Source organism: Ursus arctos, unplaced genomic scaffold (genome assembly GCF_023065955.2).
Source record: "Ursus arctos isolate Adak ecotype North America unplaced genomic scaffold, UrsArc2.0 scaffold_12, whole genome shotgun sequence".
NCBI classification, from domain to species: domain Eukaryota; kingdom Metazoa; phylum Chordata; class Mammalia; order Carnivora; family Ursidae; genus Ursus; species Ursus arctos.
Genome location: NW_026622786.1, coordinates 56,377,320 through 56,398,963, shown reverse-complemented (window position 1 = coordinate 56,398,963; position 21,644 = coordinate 56,377,320). Strand labels below are relative to the sequence as shown.

At 44.9% G+C, this 21,644-nt stretch overlaps 1 long non-coding RNA gene across 8 annotated transcripts in view; it reads right to left on the bottom strand.

Moving 5' to 3' along the window:
* Positions 1–21,644, bottom strand: part of LOC130543452 (uncharacterized) — a 327,812-nt gene that overhangs the window by 268,021 nt on the left and 38,147 nt on the right. For 7 of the 8 annotated variants that reach the window (XR_008958821.1, XR_008958816.1, XR_008958817.1 and 4 more), the window contains exon 2: positions 15,212–15,323. The exons of the other annotated variant lie outside the window; for it this stretch is intronic. This is a non-coding gene — a long non-coding RNA (uncharacterized LOC130543452). The remainder of the gene's footprint in view (positions 1–15,211; positions 15,324–21,644) is intronic. 8 annotated transcript variants of the gene reach the window in all.

The following is a 21,644-nucleotide window of genomic DNA, read 5'->3' as shown; positions in this document are numbered from 1 at the left end:
TGCCTTAAATATATATCACTGGTCTTCCTAATTAGTTTATAGCATCACCTATTGTCTCCCTTACTGACCTGTATATCCAGGCCTGGTAAAGTCCAGGCAAACAGTGGCTCTTCGGTCAACAGCTCTTGAATGGACAATAACTATATGAATCCATAACTGTAACATCACCATATTTATGTCAATCTCAAAATTCTATCAGCCAATATGTATTGAGCCCTGGTCTAGGGGCTTAAACTTTCAGACTCAGTTAATCCTCACAATAAACCCACAGGGCCAGTACTATTATTACCCTCCCCTTATATAGATGAGGAAAAAGGCAGACAAAAGCTAGAGACCTTGCTCAGGACCAGCGAGCCAGAGTTCATGCTCATACTGCCCACGCCATCCTGCTTCAAGAGAACAGAATAGGCCAGATTTTTTACATGTACAACTGACACTCTTCCCACAATTAGGAGGAAAGCAGTCATCACTTGGACAATTGCAGTCACCTAACTCACCTGGCTGGCCTTGGTGCACCCCACTTGCACAAAGAAGCCAGGGCTGATCACCTTAAGTGACAGATCCGATTGAGACATCTGGTCTGTTCCCTGTTGAAACATCTGGGAGTCCCTGCTGTCTTTAAAATGTTCTTCAAATTCTTCTTTTTCTACTGATCTACTGTAAAAAATATATTTTACATGACAACCCAGTACTTACAAATACATTTACATAGAACTGAAACAAATGTTTTCAGAAGCAGCACCTTCCCTTCCTGTAGACAATATATCTTGTGCTGGATACATTCTCTTTTCAGATCCACTCTCTACCTTCTCCATCCAACCCTGCTCTGGGATTCAAGGTAGCTGTGTGACCATGGGCACGTTACTTATGTCTCTAAGGCTCAATTTTCTTCCCAGTAAAAAATAGAAATGGTAATAATAACACCCAGCTCACATAGGACTGAATGAGGTTATACACATTCAGGTCCTAGAGTATGCCTGACTTCTAGCAACACTACAAGAAATGTTAGCTAGCATTATGATTATTTCGAGTAGAGAAAACAATAAATGTACATTACTTTTCACTAAGGTCCTTTAACGCCTGGCTCGGATTTAGTGCAGAGACCTCAAACCTAGAAGTATGTCCACGGTCTTGGAGCTAAAAGATTAAGATGACTATTTTGGAAAGAAAACCAGCAATACGTTGTGTGAGACAATTTTTAAAGCAAATTCAGATCATTTTCCCTACAGATCCCAGTTGCCCCAAACTGCATGTCAGAAGACAACTTTTCAACTGAAGGGCAATTTCATCTCTGGCAGTGTCTTACTGTGTCCAAAGTCAGAAATCTGAGCAGGTGACATTCCTAACAGACTTACCTAACACCATGTTTCACGTTACTTGGGAGGAAGGCCCCCTGGGTCTCCCTCGTGAGATTATCCTTTTGCAGAAGCACAAGAATGGCTTTTTATTCTCCAGATCTCAGGATTATTCCCAAAAGGCAAGCACCCAGGTTAACAGCCCATGCTAAAAGGTACCAAGGTAGTCTATTAGGGTGAAAGAAAAACCCCAGGTTATAAGTCACTTGGAAGGCTGTTTAATTATAAAATGTGTGAGGCTGAGTTTTAAATGTGAAGGTTCATATGGGCTGTTTCCCAGGACTCTTTGAAAAGTGTTAATTAGTTATCATTATATGAAATTTATGAATGTACCAAGCCCAGGGCAATATATTATTTCTTAGGCTTCTCAATAATTCCCAGTTACAAGGAGCTGGTACTCACTTCTTAGACATCCCAATGCAGGCATCAAATTCAAGGCAAAAGCCTTGAATGCAAATGTTTGTATCAACAGTTTGATCACCAAAAACTCTTCTATCTTTGGAACATGTTGAGCGTCTATAAATAATGTTTAAACAGCCACCTTCTTACCTTCTCCCTCCGATAGCCCAACAGTGTGAATCTTCTTCCTATCTATACCCCCTCACACACACACACAAACACTAACCCATTTTGAAAACATAATTACTACTGATAGAAACGTCCTGGCACAAAATGTATTGGTACAGAAGATTAGCCACGAAGTGTCCTTGTCAAGAACCTCACCCCAAGTGAAACCCAACTCTTACAATTACAAGAATGAATGGGGTTACAGTCCTTGATGCCATTCACCCTTTCTCCATTTGTCACACTGTGAGATCAAATCAAGGGGAAGGGCTGGGAAAGGTTGGCAGATGCTACCAGAAACCACCTTTTCATAAGTCCACATTCAAGTTTTCATTCTGCAAATAGGCTAAGGTTAGGGTGGCATAGGGAAAGGGAGACTATGTTCCAAAGATGAATAGATGCTGGTCCCTACCCTTCGACCTGCTCAAAGAGCAGGAAAGGATATAACTGATATCCCTGCAATGGCGAACAGTGTGGTAACTGCAATGGCAGAAGTCTGAGCAGTCTCAATATGCCACACTGGGAGAGCTGGACCCTGTGGGGTGCAGGTCAATGCTTAACAACCAGCTGTCCAAGGGAAAAGGTTCATACCAACTGCCATGGTGTAAATAATTCCACTATGACCAATTTCAGGCTAGCAACATGACATCACAGAACAGAGAGCTAGAAAAAGGTGTGCAACAATACATGATTACATAGTATTTCTGTCGTGTAGTTACAACAGAGAGAAGAATCCCAAGTACAGATCAGAGTGAAATGTAATAAAATAATTTGGAGACAATAAATTTTGGGTACTTACTAACTCTGTTTAAAATATCATTTATTTCATTGTGAATTGATAAAATTTAAGCTTTAGTAGTGGCTGTGTTTCACAACCAACTCACAAAATTCCTACATCTTTTAACAATTGACTTTGACCAGTGGTTTCAACCCACTTCATCGCACTTCTAGATGGACTTCACTTGGACAGAGGGTTGACCGGGGCACCAGCGGCAGGGTGGGGATTTAGGAAGCCAGATGTGAGCTGAGAGCTTACTTGAACCATCTGGAGTGGCAAGAGCCAGAGGTGCAGGCCCAGCCAATATTTAAGGGGAACTGAAAGCCAAAGTACTAACAGCAGACCACAAAGAAGGTGTAGAGCAGAGTTGATTTGAGGCCAAGTCATGGTCAGAAAGAGAACAAACAGGTCAGGAAAGAGTGAGGAGTTTTCTGAAAGGTGTTACAGATATCTGAGAGATTGCATTGCTTATGTTCATTAATACATAATCTTGATAACCTTTCACGAGCACTTAATAATCATTATAAAGCATTTAACATAGATTGGGTATTGTTTTGGTTGCTTTACATGCTTTCTGCCACTACTCATATCCCCATTTTACAGATGGAACAGACAGCCTAACTCCAGAATCTATGGTGGTGTCTGCCATGCGACACAGGTGCATGTTTGGGTTAGGCTGGTTTCAAATGCTGTATGACGGAGCACTGGGGGGCTTAGTCGGTTTAAGCATCTGCCTTTGGCTCAGGTCATGATCTCAGGATCCTGGAATTGAGCCTGCACCCAGTTCCCTGCTCAGCGGGGAGTCTGCTTCTCCCTCTGCCCCTCCCCCTGCTCATGCTGTCACGTGTGCTCTCTCTCTCTCTCTTTTTCTCTTTCTCCACACTCTCTCTCAAATAAATAAATAAAATCTTTTTTAAAATGCTGTATGGAAAACAAACAATAAAATGAAGAAACACTTCAAAATGGAATAAATACATGTTTTTGAGACTGTTCAAACAGTTGGTCCAAAATACTATACGTGTTCAGAGATATCACACATTGCCTATGGGGGGAGAAAGAGGAGCATGAAATTAAGCAATGGCTGATCTTACCTTTTGGTGAACCAGATGTGCTGTGAGTACAATGACGGAAAACACAAAGATGGTCCCTGCCCTCACGAAGTTCCAGTCTTCACTCTTTTACCCCCATGCCCAACCCCTTGGATTTGACACCATAAATGGTCCATACTTCCTGAGTCTCCTTTCTCCAAATACAATGGCTTTGGTCCTCCTTGATCTGAAGCCAATCCCTGCAAATCAGCCCAACCTGTTCCCAGTCCCAGCCTGAGCAGAGTCCCCTTGCTTGCCTCGAGGGGAGATTCTAGCCCTTGAGTTCCTTGAGGTTTTGCGGAAATTGTTTCACAGGATCCAGCACAGTGCCTGGTACAATAAATACTTGAACTGAACATCAAGTTTGCCAGAGCAGAAGGAAGGCATTATCACAGTTTCATATTCATTAGGCCTTCTCATTTTATGATTCACTACATGGGACAGAAGCCAACTGCCCCTCTTCCCTTAGGAAGTGGCCTTCTAACTCCAAACGACACAGTATTGCACATTCCCGACAGAACCACAAATACCTCCCAAATGCTTCAGGCTGGCTGGAAGCTTTAAACTGAGTCTCTAGAAGTGTTTTCTTTGCAGTTGTGTCTTTGGATCTTGGGGCACGTGAGGAAGAGCTATCAGGAAGGGCCATTACTACGCACGCGGCGCTTCAGGGAACTGAGTGATCAGCTCTCACCCACCGACCTGGGAAAGTTTCCATGAATTCATTTTCCCTCACCCTTCATGATGCTCCATTTGCTAACTCAGGCAGGGGGAGAGGTCTGTTTTCAATTAGGGCTTCTCAAAAAAAGTGTTTTTCAATAGCCTGTAAAAATAATCCAATAAAGGCCTTAGAGGTGTGAGCTGTTGTCATCATTCTGTTTGGAAAACGTCACTCAGAATGCACCCAGAAGTGAGAGGGGGAGGTTGTGACGCCTTCAAAAAATTAATTTGTGAAATGAACCTGCGGGATTAGCTGTCCCCCTTTGTGCCAGCTTTAATGTGTCCTCCACCGGGGAAATCTGTGGCTTTGGATCATTAGCTGGGTTGGATCACGTTACTCTGTTTGGCTCTGCAGAAATCGCACTTTTCATTTTGCCTTTAATCCTAAAGGTCACCGGGAAGGTTAGCCCCAAACACAAATGATACTTTGTGGTCTTACTTTCGGACAATTATCAACTCATAAATCTTGGTCAGACTGTAATGAGAGTGCGAGAAATAATTGAATTCAGTCCAGACGAGCAGTGTCAGAGGGGGAGACACCTGAGGGGGAAGTGAAAGGCGAAGGGGGGTGTGGGGGTTTGGGGCCTGGGAGCCAGAAAGCCTTTGTTGACTCCTGTTTGTCCTTGTTGAATCACTGCGTTTGGAGGTTTGGATGGATATGAGTGAGGCCATTAAAGATGGTGCCAGTCCAGTGGGAGCTTGGAAAATAGAGGGTAAGACCTAGATAAGAGCTCAGATGCAAAGCCAGCCAGTAGAAAGGAGACAAGAGAGGAGCCTGGGACTGAGATGCTGAGCGTCCCAGTTCAGTCGATGACCATGCTGACTGGCCCCAGGAGAACCATTTCACCACTGGTGCTGGGACTGAGGCTGCCAGCCCCTCCTACATCACAAGATTGTCACAAGGATCACATGAGATAATACACTGAAATGCTTTTTTCTTGAATCCTCAAAAGAGACGGTATTCTTAAGCACGTTAACTCTTTAATCCACAATAATTTGCAGAAGACCCTGTTGGCTGTATATTCCTAATACATCTAAAACTTTTCTACTTCTGGGTCCAATCCAGTGTCGTCTTTTTACTCAGGTCATTGGAATAGTCCAATAATCATTCTAGGAATGCCCTTCCTCCCTAATCCATTCTCTATCCAGCATTTAGTCATGATCCTTTAAATACGTCATGTTACTCTTTCAATCAAAACCCTCCAAGGGTTCCCTATTTCCACATGAGCAAAAGCCAAAGTCTCAGGATTCTCCTCAAGACGTCGCATGATCAGGTGCCCATTTCTCATCTCCCACCACTCCCCACCTTGCTTATGCTCTTCCAGCCACATCGGTCTCCTTGCTGCTCCACACACCCCCAGGGCGTGCTCCCACTCCGGTCTTGCTCTGACCCCTCCTTTGGTATAGAATATCTTGCTCTGACCCCTCCTTTGGTATAGAAGGCCTTTTGCTTGGATATATACACCTGGTTACTTGCCCATCTTCTACTCTTTACTCAAGCTGCACTGTCCCTGACTAGTTAAAACTGCACCTAACTTATTGATTATATTTGTTATCTGTCTCCCCCACTACAATGTATGCTGCACGAGGACAAGGCTCTTTGTCTGTTTTCTTTATTGTACCCCAGTCCCCAGAAGAGAGCCTGACATGGACTAAGCACCCAATATTTGCCCAACTGAAATGAAAACTTGATTTCTACTGGACTGGATAGATTTCTATCTGACTAGACCTCTCCTTTATGACACTGTTTAGATACTGAATTGACTAATAATGCTACCTGAATTTCCAAACCATTTTTCTGGAACTACTTGTACAAAGTCTGGATGAAATGCCTGATTTTGTCGGTCTGTGTGCCTACCTATGTGCCCTCCAGAGCAGCATGTGCCATATTTGGTTTTGGTTTTGTTATTCTAGCGGCTTTTCCCAGTTTGGTCAGAGCTTGGAGTGGGTTCTGTCCATCTGGTTCTGACAAAAGACATATTTGGGCCAGCTTTCCAAGAAGTCAGGGCAGGCTGCAGGGCAAGCGCATCTTGGTGGGGAAGGAGAGGAACTTTGCACCCCTGTGCCTTTCTAACCAGCCTGGCTTGCATCCCCAAGCATCTCCTCCAAATGCATAGTAGGCTGGCAGCACCAATAACAGAAAGGGAAGGAATCAAATTCTGCTTGAAGTAATAAGCATTTTTGTGTCCAACAATAAGCATTGTAAGTGAACACATATCTTGCCTCGTCACAGTATTTTGTTTTTCTACATACAGTTTCATTTCACCTGAGCCTCAGTAGGGTAGGCGTGATTGTTGTCTTTATAGACAAGGAAGCAGATAATGAAGTGAGTCCTTGGCAGAGCCGTGTCTTACACTTTCTTGCAGTTGTAAGTGAATTTAGCTTAGCTGGCATGAACATCAACAACCAGTGTTCCCTGTCTGGTGTCCACGCTTCACAATTCTGCTGCAGTGATGTCTGTCTGTCTTGCTTTCTCTGCCCTCAATTAAGGGGAAGGCCATTTGAGCACAGTGAGCACGTCAGATTGCCGAGGACCGGGCACAGTTCTTGGCAAAGGGAGTTGTGCAGTCATAGGAGAGGCTATGGTATGAAATAAATAAATTACTGAGCCAATATAGGCCCTGTGAAGAAAGAGACCAAAGGATGCTGAGAAAGAGAACGTCTTCAGCGAAAGTGATCTATTTCGGATAGGGTAGCCACGGAGGGCACCACTCAAGAGTTCACATTTAAGCTGAGACCTGATGGATGCTGATTTGCTACCCGGCAAAGGACCTTGGCAGGATAGAGATAACGAACAGCTATCTGAACTGAAAGCTTACCATGTGCAGGAGCAAAAATTGTGTCCATCCTGAGAACAGGACTTCTAAAAAAAAAAAAAAAAGGGAGGTGTTGCCAGGAGCAAGATCACAAAGAGACTTATGCCTCATCAGGAGTTTGGATTTTTATTTTGTGCCATGAAAAGCCATTGCCTGCTTTTGAGGAAGGGAGTAGCATGACTGTTTTTAAAATATCAATCTGGCTTCTGTGTTGTGAATGGCTTGCAGGGGACAAGGAGGAGCTAGGAAAGGGGAGACAGTGGCATGGGAGACTCCAGGACAGAGAGGGTGTAGGGAGGTGGACAGATCTGGAGTCATTTTTGGAGAAACAGGTCACAAACTTGTCTCTGATTCAGAGTGGGTGATGAGGAAGAGAGGAGTATCGAGGGCACTATTAGGTCCAGGGCCTGAACAGCTGGGTGCACAGTGATTCCATTTCCTCAGATGGGAAGCAGAGGCCCAGGGTCCGAAGACAATGTGTTACGTTTGGTGGAGAGAAGGGTGCTGAGACCTGCCTGCTCCCTTCCTTCCCTTTATCTCCACTCAGGTAAGTCATTCTTTAGGAAAAAAGACAAGAAATGTGGATCCCATACTTTCTCCTCTTAGAGATAAGGGGAAATTTCATCGTAGACATGTAAGAAAAAGGTTATAAAGGTCCACCCTAAAATGTAGATTTTATTTTTAGTTTAATTCACCTGGAGAAAGGAGTAGAGAGAATGAGTAGGGAAGAGACAGAGAACCATGTAAATAATGCATGCCAAACTATTTTAAGTGCTAGAAGGAACCTTGTCTTATTTATCTCTGCATCCCAACACCTATTACTATGTCTGGCACAAAAATATTTGTTGGAATGACTTGTCATACAAAGTATGACTACGGAGTGACAGATAATTATGAATGAGGGGATCAAGGAATTCTTGGAAGAGGACTTAAAGCCTTACCTTGACATTTTCTTTATGTTTATTGTTTCAATTCAAAGGATTACTCAAATGTATAGTAATATTATGGTCCTGGTACTATGAAGAACCTACTTTAACAAATCGAGGCTCTACCTAAAGATCTTGGAATAAGAGAGTGTATCAGTCCAGAATAAGTCAAGACCACGACATTTGTAAAAAATTAGGACCATAGTAGACAGGGGTTAACTACATGGACTTTGTGGTCTGAGTCTCTTCTCTACCACTTACTTGCTGTGTGTCCTTGGGCAAGTTAATCCTTCTGTACTTCAATTTCCTCATCTGCATAATGGAGATTTCAATAGTAACCATCTCATAAACTTGTTGGAAAGATTGTGTTAATATACCTAAATCATGTAGGATAATGCCAGGCACATCATAGAGATATACTGCTATTACAATAGGCAGTCTAGCAGACCTAAGGGTCATGTAGTTTAATCTATTCCAAGATGAACATTCTTGAAAATGATGTCTTAAAACAGAAAGGTACAAAGGAGAAATGTTAAAATAAATGGTAAATGGAAATATGTAATACAAGCCAATAATTAAGTATTCTTTTCCACTTAAGCTGTTTTTAAAATCCAAAGAAGCAAACATACTTTTTCCTCTTGTACCCATGAACTTTGAAGATTCTCTCTTATCTATCTAACTGAGCAGTATAATCTTTTTGGGGGGCTAGGGGGAAGGACAGAGGGACAGGGAGAGAGAGAATCTTAAGCAGGTTCCACGCCCAGCACAGAGCTGAACTCGGGGCTGGATGTCATGACCCTGAGATCATGACCTGAGCTCATGAATCAAGAGTAGGACACTTAACCAACTGAGCTACTAAGGCACCCCAAGCAATGTGATCTTTTTAATGATATCCAAGATGGAAAGTTTTCAGAATAAAAATATAGCCTTACAAAATGAATACCTTACAGACAATACCAAGTATTGGTGAAGATGTGGAGAAACTGGAGTCTCGAACACTGCTGTCAGGAATGTAAAATGGCATAGCTGCTCTGGAAAACAGTTTGGCAGTTCCTCAAAAAGTTAAAATACAGTTAACCATATAACCCAGCAATTCCACTTCTAGGTATATAATCCAAGAGAATTTAAAACATATATTTAGGGGCTCCTGGGTGGCTCAGTCAGTTAAGCATCCGACTCTTGATCTGGGCTCAGGTCATGGTCTCAGGGTGGTGAGATGGAGCCCTGAGTTGGGCTCCATGCTCAGTGGAGAGTCTGCTTGCCCCTATGCCTCCCCCTGCCCCTGCCCCCCGCTCATGCTCATGTGCTCTTCCTGTCTCCCTAAAATAAATAAAATCTTTTAAAAAATAAATAAAACATATATTCAAAAGAAAAACAAAAAAATGAAGGAAGCATCTATTCATATAAAAGTGTATGCATGAATGTTACTGCAGTATTATTCATAATAGCCCCAAAGTGGTGACAACACAAATGTCCACCAGCTGGTGAATGGATAAACAAAAGGTGGTTGATCCACACAATGGAATGCTATTTAGCCATAAAAAGGAAACAATGTACTAATATGCCCTTGGTGAATCTTGGTGAACCTTGAGAACACTATGCCAAATGAAGGAAAGTAGTCACAAGAGGCCACATCTTGTATGATTCCATTTGTATGAAAAATCCAGAATAGAAACAGAGACAGAAAGTAGATGAGTCATTACCAGGGGGTAGAAACAGGGAGTGAATGACTCCTAATGTTTACAGGGTTTCTTTTGGGGCTGATGAAAACATTCTGGAATTAGATAATGATCATAGTTGCACAACCTTGTGAATATACCAAATGCCACAGAATTACACAGTTTAAAAGGCTGGATTTTATAGTATGTGAATTAATTCTCAAAGAAAAAAAATAGATTAAGGGGGCACCTGGGTGGCGCATTCGGTTAACCGTCCAGCTCTTGATTTCAGTTCAGGTCATGATGTCATGGTTGTAAGACTGAGCCTTACACTGGGCTCCACGCTCAGCAGGGAGTCTGCTTGAGGTTCTCCCTCTCCCTCTCTGTCTGCCCCTCCCCCCGCTCTCTCTCTCTCTCTCTCTCTGGAATAAATAAATAAATAAATAAATCTTTAAAAAAATAGATTAGGGTTGTTAACCATATCCATGTTTGCGAAGTCTTTTTTATACACCATCGTCCAGAATATAAAGAATGTGGGGTTATTTGACAACATCATATATGTAAAACACCTACACAATAAATGTGCAGTGATTCTATCATTCCAGAGTCACACGCTCAGGAGTTACACAGGCCACACGGACTGAACAGTGTTCCAGGGACTTAGCCTGTGTGCTCCACCCCGAAGGTAATGGGAGTCAGGATCACACAGTGGGAGGAGAATGGGGAGTAGGATTTAAGGAGATGCGGTCTGACTTAGGCTTTGCTGCTAACTTAGTTTGTGCCCTTGCGCAATTTACCTCTTTTGTGCTGTTTTAGTTTCCCATGTCTTAAATGATAGTTAAAAAAAATAAAAACAACAACTTTTCTCCTACCTACCAAGTATTATAAGAATCAAGTGAAACCAAGTATCTAAGTTGACTTTGCAAAGTTGATATGGGAGCGAACTCACGAAAGCTAAATAGCCCCTTGATGGAAAGGGAACCCTGGAGAATGAGAGCTAATATTCTGCAGAGGGCCTGCTCTGTGCCCAGCACTGTTCTAAGTGCTTTTCCAGGAATTAACTGGCTTAATCCCTACAACAATCTTTTGAAGGCTGTGTTATTTTTATCTGTTTTTCAAGTGAAGAACTGAGTATAAGGAGATTAAGTAATTTCTTAATGTCACACAACTAGTAAGAGACTCAGCCCCATAGTAAGAGACTCAGACTCAAAGTGCCCCAACACCAAAGCCAGTGCTTGTGACCTCTAGCGATGTTCAGTGTATCCCCATTTTACAGATGAGGAAAGTCATGAGACCACACATGTGAGGCAGTAGAAGGCAACAAACATGTACCAGGAGCCCACCAGGTGCCAAGATGTTTCTCATGTGCTGCCCGTGGCAATCCATGAAGCAGGTACCATACCCATGTCACTGTCGGGAAAACCCAAGGCACGAAATTAACCTACCTCAAGTCACCAGCTGAGTAAGTCATAAAACTGGGATTTGAGCCCAGTTCTTTCCAACACTAAAACCCCTGCTCTTTCCACATACGAGGCCTGGGTAGAATTTACCTTGATGCCAAAAATAATTCACACTCACACACACACCGTAATGATGTGGTACGCTTTTGCCAATGGGTTCAAAGTCTCATCTGGGTATAAGGAGGGCAGCCCATTTTATGTCTCTCCAGCCAGAGATGCTGATACACTGGCAGATACTTTCAGCCGCTGAGCAGGAACAGGCCTGGGACATGACGAGTTACACATCGCAGAAAGACAAAACTCATAATGACGATGCTGGCAGAGTCAGCCCTGGTGGAACTAGGAGCAGGTGGTGCTGAAATTAAAAAGTAACTGGAAAGCGGGAGAAATGGTGGCATACTTCATTTGGACTGATAGGCAATTTTTGGTCCACTCCCATGGAAATCACTTGGGAATAACCTGGAAGTTATTAAATGCACCGGGCTTGTGGAAAGACCCATTCATTACTGTGTCCCCGCACCCGAGTTCCTGCTTAGCAAAATGTCCACATCCCCAGGCCTGATTTAAGCCTAACATAAGAGGCCACAGTAAATCCTGTCACTTAGCAAAAGGCGAGAGAAGACAGCACCTTCTCAGAGAAGTAATGGGGCTGCAGATGCAGCATACAGGTGCCCAGAAATATCTAAATATAGAGAATAGACGGAAGTGACGGCATTACCTGTATTTTCCTGAAATGAAGGTTTCTTGTAATGCAAGTGGGAGCCACAGGCCATGACACCACCCCCTCCGCATCCCCTGTAACTTCTGGGCCTCTCTTCAATCTCCCTGTCCCCCCAACACTTACGCTAGGGCCACTGAAAGACAGGCTGTAAACCTAGCTGTCCCGCCCATCACTGGCCATCACAAGCCCACGGTTCCACTTGCACAGGCCTTAAACGCTGGAGCCCTCATGGTTCCTCTCTTTCTTCACCACCCGCTCCCAGGGCAGCAGGAAATTCTACTACCTCTGCCTCCCAAAGATGCCCAGGATTCAGCCATTTCCATCACTGTCACTCTCATCCAAGCTGCCAGCATCTCTCATCTGAATTAGGCAACAACCTCCTAACCTGTCTTCCTGGTTTCATTCCTGCCACTCTACAGTTCTTCTCAGTACTTCGGCAGGCATGATCCTATTAAGACGTGAATCAGAGTATGCCATGTCTTTGCTTAAGGCCTCCCTCCGATGGCTGTGTCTCAGTAAAAGCTCCAGGTCACGGTGGGCCCGTTGCTTACCTTACCGCTAACCTCAGCTCTTCTCCTCGTCTCCCTGACTCCCCACTCTCTCTGGACCTGCCCCCTTGGTTTCTTACTAGATGACCCACAAGTAGGGGGCCACAGAAGCAGAGCCCACCAGGGCTGTGAACGGGCAGGGTATCCACCTTCAGGAAGTCCAGGCTAGTGGGTGGGACACAGTGTGTCTACAGTGAATAGAGAACAGTAATATGGTGCCTCTGGAGAGAGCAGGTATGTTGAGCAAGCAAGCCATGGACAGCTGAGTGGGCAGCACTGAGAGGTGACAGTGAGCATGCCAATCTCCCACTGGCTCTCTATCGAGAGAGAAGAGCTCATCTCCATGAGCTGAGTACCCAAGGCCCATCCACACCGCCATGTGATTTAAGATACTCTTCCTCTCTGCTCCTCTAATGCTGTGTCTATCACAACTATCACACTGCTTTGTCCCCTGTACCGTAATGACGGACTCGCTCATCCCCGCCAGACTGTGAGCTCTTTGTAGGCAGGGACTGATCTCACACACGTCTGTGTCCCTCGCTTCTACAACAGTGCCTGGCACATGGTAGATGCTCTCTCAGCTCCATACACATGCACCGAATGAAGGAAAGAATGAAAGCAGGTGTTCCATCAACCCTGGGCAGGTCTGACAGCCAGTACAGAGCAAGCCCCTTTCACAGGCCTGGAGGTCTGAGCCAAACTCCAGCATTCGTGAGGCTGGAGAAAGCAGAGCAGGGGCTGGTTTTACAAGCAGTGGACCATGTACAGGTCATCAAAGGGGATGCTGAGGTACAAGGAAGAAGTCAGAAACTCAGGTACCACCACTGGAGGAGGAGATGGGACTGTCTCAAAGCAGGACAGGGGACCCCAAGATAGGGACGGTTCCTGATAGCTGATGGAGCTAGGAGAGGAGGTGGGAGATGGAGAGAAAGCCAAATGGCCCCTGGGGCCGAGAACAAAGGCGTGCAAGGGGCCTGGCCTCTCGTTACGTTGTGCAGTGTCCGTGCCGTTTTGTGCCAGCCTTCATCCACCAAACCTTGAATGGGCTCCCTAGTGGCAGGATCGACGGGGCCGACCCTTGACAGAAACCAAAATAGGGAGAGTTCTATTCCCGTAGTTGCCCTCACAGCTGTCTCCCTCTTTTTATCACTTCCTTTCCAAAATGTGCATGGAAAGAAATTCAGTCACCGCATTCACATTTCGCAAACAAGCTCCTGAGTCAGATTGCTTGAGTTTAGATCCCAACTGTGCCGCTTGCTACCAGTGTGATCTTCGGCAAGTTGTGTGCTCAGCTTTCTCCTCTACAAAGAAGGAATGGTCGTAACAGCACCTACCTCACAGGGTTCTGTGAGGATGAACGGAGATGCGTAAAAAGCGTTTAGCACAATGACTGCTGTATAGTACTCAGCTCTTGTAATTGGTGTTGCGTTATTGTTCACGGCATAATGGTTATGAACACGGACAATGGAGCCAGACTGTCAGATTCAAATTCTGTCTCCACCTGTCACTAGCCCTGGGACCCTGGACAGCTCACTCCCCTTTGTACTTACCTCGGTTTTCTTATCTGTACAATGGAGATTATAACAGACTTACCTCAGACAGTTGTTAGGAAAATTAGTCAATAATTACAAAGCATTGAGAACAGTGCCTGGATTATAATCAATGCTATCTAAATATTTGTGGAATAAATACGTCATTCTTTTTAAGGAACCAGGGGCTGATTGTGTCCCCACTTCCTGAGATACGTGCATTCTTTCAAAAAGCCCAAGGGGACAGCAGTCCTTACCCTCGTGGCCTAAACCAATGGACATGGGCAGTATTGGAGGTAACAGTAGAGCTTGCTGGTATCCCCCAAATAGCACCCCATAAGCACCAGCTCTTTCTCTGTGCTATACCCCTGGCTTCACAAGACCCAAACCAGCCCCGAGCCTGCGGGGAACACAGGACAAGGCCTGACAACACATAACAAAGTGGAGGGAGAGAGTGGGGCCCCCGCTGAAAACAGCTGACCCAGTAGACTGGCTCCTGCCACTGGATCTATTTCCCAGCGTCTTGGAAGTTGCTGACTTCAGCCTTTCCAGAGTAAAGCACCGTCCATGGTCAGAGACAGCACTGAAGTGAGCACGCAACACAGCTGTAAATCTGCGAGCCATATTATTTAAGAGACCTGACTTTCTTGTGTTGCGATATTAAAGCAAATCTGCCTCCTGCTCATAAATCAGCAGGGCTATTTCTGTCCTCAGCCACTCTGCTCAGCCGTCTCGAGATGCACACAGCATACATTTTACTCACTTGGGAGGTGCAGGTTGACAAAGTAAAGGAAGATATGTATTAACCCCTCCCCCAAAACTCAGTTCTCACAACACTGCCCTCACACTTCTCTCTTGTCCTATGATCCTAGACCCCCAGGCTCCTCTGCGGAGCCACAAACAATACAGTGTGAGCCCCTGACACTGAGTTACCCATGGCAGCTCTCCATGTAGATAAGGTGGGTGTTGTGAATCCCAGCTTGCAGATCATGAAACTGAGTCTCAAATACATTAAGTGAATTTCCCGAGATCAGACAAGAAACAGGGCAACCTGGGCTAGCTCATGTCTCCTCGCTCCTGCTCCAATGTTCTTTTTGCAGCGTTCGATCTCTCTTATCATGAATTTCTTCATATGCATAAAGCAAAGAAGTGCAGGAACTCTCCTGGGGCAAAAAAAAAAAAAAAGTAATCTCAGCTCAAAATTTTGAAATGAACATTGATTGAGACTCTGCTACGTGCCAGGTGTTTTCCAACACATCAGCAAATTGTGTGGCGACACCAAACCTTTCTGTGGTTTCCCATCACCCAGAATGAAACCCAGGTTCTTAGCATAATGTACAATGATCTTGGCAACGCCTATCGCTTTGGCTTCATCTCCTCCCAACACAGATGACAAGCCTCACTTCATCTTTCTGTCCTCTGGGAGGTCGGCTCCAATCCACCCCCACCCCCTGCTGGCTAAGGCTCTGGCTCAGCATCCATAGCACTCGTACGTAACTGTACAGACTTCCACAGGACATTCCTGCCGGTCTTCACCTGTCTGTCTCCTCTTCAGACCTTGAACTCCTTAAAGGCAGGAGTATCGCCTAGCTTCGGGTAAAACAAACAGGTGCTCAATAAATGTTCCTGGACTGAATCCTCACTACCATCCTATAAAGTAAGCATTGTTGCCCTTGTTTTACAAATGCAGAAATGGTAGGGCGCCTGCGGGGCTCTGTTAGCTGAGCATTTGACTCTGGATTTCAGCTCAAGTCATGATCTCCATGATGATGCAACCCCAGGTTTGGTTCTGCACTCAGCATGGTCTGCTTGAGATTTTCTTCCTCTCTCCACTCCTCCTGCCCCTCCCCCCACTTGTACTCTCCCTTTTCTTTCATGCTTTCTCTCTTTCAAATAAATAAGTAAAATAAATATTTTAAAAAATGAGGAAATGGAGGCTCATATGCACTGAGTAACTGTCACCATTGGTCCTTTAGGAGGGTCCCCAGTTTGGACTAGAACTCAGCTCCCCACTTCTACGCAGGAACCCACCCCTCCCCATTGCCTTACTCAGCCTTGGATGTGCTATCTGACTCCTGTTTTTCCAACCTCAGCAATACACTGAATTTGCCCTACCACTCAGTGCCACCCAAGGAAGAAGGGAGAAAGAGTGCGTCCCTGGCTTCTCACCCCCTCCACTCAGCACACCTCCATCATCTTTCAGACAAGGATGTTTGTGGGTCACCTTGGGAGAAATGTTGCTCTGTGCACTTCCTCAGAGGGCTGATCAGGACAATGGGTGAAAACTGGAGGGTAGAGTATTTTCATTAATTGACAAACATTGAATGTTTAGTCTGCCAAGAGTTTCCCAATAACTACATCTATCAGAAAATAGAATAGACTGGGTCATGCCTAGAGGGGGTCCTCTAGAAGCAGGGTGAGCACCAGGGAGGAATGTTACAAGCAGAGAGAGAGGCATTTGATGGGGGTGGTCTTAGGTATCTGCTAAGGTCTCTAACTTTGGAGCTTACCCCCACCCGTAGCCCTGCAGACCCTCTTTTTCCTGCCCTCCCTACCTTGACCCCTCCCCCACTCTTCTGAGCACTGGAAAAAGCAAAGGCTTTGGAAATGTAACTAAACTAATTGTGTGGACGATTCTAAAATGTTCCTTAAGTATGGCTGTAAGTGATTTTGTTTCCAATACTTGCTGGCAGAAAAATATTACTTCTGCATCTGAATGCAGGGGAAATAAGCAGGCTGCACTTGGCCAAATTCATTTATTTAAGTTATTTCCTAAAATGAGTGTAATTTGGAAATCACTAGTATTATTTTCTCCCAGTGCAAGTTAATGCCTTCTACATGGCCTCTGGAAGGGACACTTCTCGCAAAGAGAGTTATTAGTTTTTTATTTAGAATGTACTGTATGGGTGATTTGTGGGTGTAACAAACCTGAATAATTTAAAGGAGTCTTTATTTGCTGAGAACTGCAGTTTAAAAAAAAAAGTAGATTTTAAATCTTTAAACTTTCAGAGACGAAGAGCGATTGGCCGGGGATTTATTTGTAGCAGGAACTTCTTTTTCTTATGCTTGCGTCTTTCCCGGCATCCATTCTTCTTTCCTGCCTCTGTCCAGAATCATGTAATGTCAGCGCAAGAAGAGCCTGTAGACAGCCATCCTTTAGAGGAGTAGTTTTTTGACTGCCTTTATGGGCAAATCCTTTATGCAAAGAAAATCTTCGCATCGCTAGCAATAAAACAGGGGAAACCAGAGCTGCTCTTGTTGGAGCTTCTTTCTGCCCTCAGCTCTCTACCCTCATGCAAAGCTTCACAGAACCACTAAGGAACACACTTTGAAAACCAAGACCCCTCCTTTCACGGTAAGAGAGTTGAGAGCAGAGGGTGAGGACTGCCTTCGCCAAGGTGACTCGTCAAGTGTGAGGCAGAACCAGGATTAGATTGGGTGTCCTGACCCAACCTGCATAGATCCCACTAGCTCTAGCTGCTTCTTGCTCTCGGTTTTGCCATTGAAACATAGACTATCAACCATCCCTCAAGTTCCCGTCTCTTGAGGGGAGTGTGAAGAGTCAGCCCCACTCAGGAACATATTACAGACCCACACTAGTTCGTGTCAGTGAGGATAATCATGGCTGACCCGGGCCACAGGCTCTGGGCAAGGACATCCTCAGGACGTGCCTACCCTCAGCAGCCATCCTCGGTCTCCAGCATGGCTTGGTTTTTCATTTCTAAGCAGGGCACGTTCTTCTGCCTTTGCAAGGAGCAAATGGTGACAGCAGCCCAGAATGCCGAATCAGCAAAAGAGAAGCCACTTCGCCTGCAAAGGCCCTGCAGGGACCCCACACCCTTTGTCCCTCTTCACCATGCCTGAAAGCCTAGTCCTTTTTCCTGGGAGTTGGGGTACCCCGTGATGGCCAGCAGCCACCAAATGCCTTTTCTCATGTCCCCTACCCTACACTGATTCTGCAGGGAACCACAGGCAATTTTTGCTTATTTTTATGCTTTTTATTTCTAAGGAGAGTGGCATCTTGTTACATCAAAGGTCTTTCCTTCTGCCAAGGACCTAAATGAATTTAGGTCTGAATCTTAGGATAATGGCTTGAGAGACCTCAACCTCACTGCATAAGGAAATGGGATGAGTTTGTTTTATTTTGTTTGCTAGAGGTGAGGGAGTGGACAGGAGAGGGACAAGGGAGGGAGGGCTGGGAGTATGGAGGCTCTGCACCTGGCAGAAGGTCCAATTTGTCAAACTGACTAAAGGGATTTCAAAAAGCAAAAATCCCTCACAGGAAATTTTTAAGTTATCTGTGTTGCTGCAACCAAAATCCCTCCCATTTCCCCACTTCCAGGAACTCTTTCTATCCACCCAAAAGCCTTGTCATGGGTGGCTTTCCTGGCAGAAATCAGGAGAAATTGCTGAGTTCACATCTCAGTTGGTATGGTGGGGAACCAGACACATGAGCAGGGTAGTGAGAAAATCCATAAAGGGAGGTAATTAAATTAAAGCTGGAGCTCAAAGCCAGAGCTGACCACAAGAACAGAAGACTCTGGCAAGTCTCCATCGTCCTGGGTAGAGTTTAGCCCTCACAAACTCCATGAAACGGGTGTTTGAGTCTGTCTGGTTTCCATTTTAGTGGGTGGGGAGACACCATCTGATGTCTAGTTTATATATCCACTAGCCATAGTATATAACACTACAGAAACACAGATCTTGCTGGCACCTGTCAGTGGACTTGGTGAGTTAGGACAAAGTTAATAGTCGTTCATTCAAGCTGGTCACATCTGCTGACTCTCACTGCAGACGAGACACATTCACAGGAATGGTCTTCCTTTCTGTGGAGTATATCTATGCTTGCCTGGGTTTGAATACTACCAGAAATCCTTCTTCAGCCCAACCCTCCCAAGTGCTGACAGGGCCATGTGTGACTAGTGAAGTCATGAGATCACAGGAGACAGATTGTTTCACTCCAAAGCAAAAAGCATAAAACAGGTTCCCAGAATATCTCGCCTTTTTGCTATTACTCATGATCAAGAACCACAGCAATTACATACAGATGCAGGCCACTGCTGAGTGTGAGTCAGATCCGATCCGGAGGGCAAGGGAGAGTTTGCACACCTAGCAATTTGGGGAAACAGAGGAAGGGCCTTAGTGTTCCCCTTCATTGTTCTCGAAGTTGAGGCAGAAAAGTCTTCCCTGAGGAGAAGACATCAGGGTAGAGGTGGAAAGGGGTTAGCAGGTGGCTGGGACGAGGGTAGGGGAGCTGCATATTTTCAGGGAAGATCAAAGGAATGAGCGTGTCTAACCAAGGCAGGTGGGGTCCCAGAGTGGATCTAGCTGGAAGCATCGCAACCTTTGTCTCTCCACTGCCCAAGGTTTCTTCCAATAAGCAACCCAGTTTCATTCCCCACAACAACATCTCCCCAGTCTACCACATCTCTAGACAGGCAGCCCTGGGATGAGGCCACAGGCGTAGCCTTGAAGCAGAGGTTTGGATTCCAGCCTCAATTCTGGTCCTCTCTGGTTGTAGAGCCATGAATAGGTCATTCAGCTCCCTAAGCCTCAGCTGGTGTATTATTTAGTAATGAGGTTTCAAGTGCTTTTTTTTTTAAGGAGCAGAATCTCTTCTACAAGTAAAATCTGATTCGGAAGCTCCAATATACAAAAGAGATCAGAGCAGAGTTGGTTGGAAGAAAGTGAAGGTGACCATGGCAGTCCCTGCGTCATCCGCAGATGCACAGTGCTGCAGGGCACCATTCACATAGAATGCCACGTGGGAGGTACCCCCCCCCCCCCAGAGCTGTGCAATAGAGCAGTACTAGCTCTGAAGCTCCACACAGCACAGCTCAAAACATCACTGGACAACAGAATGGCCCTCCAGTTCCAGCAGATGATGGGGATACGCTTACTCCAAAACAGACCAGCCACAGAGCTAATCCCAGTTCTCCTCTGCCCCAAGTTGGCCTGGTTACACCCCAGAAGACTGGAGTCTGGGCAACTGTGGATGAAAGAAGAGAGAAAAGGGCACCTGGGTGGCTCAGGTCATGATCCCAGCGTCCTGGGATCAAGCCCCAAGTTGGGCTCCCTGCCCAGTGGGGTGCCTGCTTCTCCCCCTCCCTCTGCCTGCCACTCCCCCTGCGTGTGCTCACTCTCTCTGTCAAATAAATAAATAAAATCTTTTAAAAAAAGAAAGAAAGAAAAAGAAAAAAAACACTGCCCATCTAAGTGCTTGGTTGTGGGTAGCTTGAATCAAAGGTAAAACACACTGGCGTTGCCTCTTAGTTTTGTTGATGGTTTCCTTTGCTGTGCAGAACCTTTTTATGTTGATAAGTCCCAAAAGTTCATTTTTGCTTTTGTTTCCCTTGCTTTGGAGATGTGTCATGAAAGAAGTTGCTGCGGCCAATGTCGAAGAGGTTGCTGCCTATGTTCTCCTCTAGGATTTTGATGGATTCCTGTCTCACATTTAGGTCTTTCATCCATTTAGAGTTTATCTTTGTGTATGGTGTAAGAAAATGGTCGAGTTTCATTCTTCTGTATATAAGTGTCCAATTTTCCCAGCACCATTTATTGAAGAGACTGTCTTTTTTCCATTGGATATTTTTTCCTGATTTGTCAAAGATTAGTTGACCATAGAGTTGAGGGTCCATTTCTGGGTTCTCTATTCTGTTCCATTGGTCTATGTGTCTGTTTTTGTGCCAGTACCATGCTGTCTTGTTGATCACAACTTTGTAATATAGCTTGAAATCAGGCAACGTGATGCCCCCAGCTTTGTTTTTCTTTTTCAACATTTCCTTGGCAATTTGTGTTCAAATATATGTAAACCATGACAGGTACATCGTTTAAGATACTATTAAGATAATATTGCATTATTATTATTTTTAAATTTCAGATCTTCTAGAGGTGCTATGGATTTTAGTACAATCTTTTACGCCACTGAATTTCAAAATGTGATTCAATTAATGTTTCAAGAGTTCTGTAAACAATGAAATCAAGTTTTAATTTTTTAAGAAAGTCAAATATTTTTAAACTATTAGCAAATGCTATGAATAACAACTACAGGGGTGCCAGGGTGGCTCAGTCAGTTAAGCGTCTGCCTTCGGCTCAGGTCACGATCCCTGGGTCCTGGGATTGAGCCCCACGTCAGGTTCCTTGCTCAGTGGGGTGTCTGCTTCTCTCTCTGCCCCTCCCCCTTTCCTTCCCCCCAACCGGCTCATGCTCTCTGTCTGTCTCAAATAAGTAAATAAAATCTTGAAGAAAAAAAAAAAGAAAGACTACAGGATGGCTTCAGGACATCGTGGTGGTGGGAGGGGGTGCTTTGAACTCATGGAGCAGGGAAGACTTGCTTGAGGAAGTTATCATTGAGAGCTAAAGGATACAGGGGTGCAAGGAAGGCCAAGGGAACAGCATGAATAGACACCCTACAACAGGAAAAACCATGGAGTATTTAAAGAAGTAGAGGCAAGAAGGCCAGCGTGGCTAGAGGAAAAGAACAA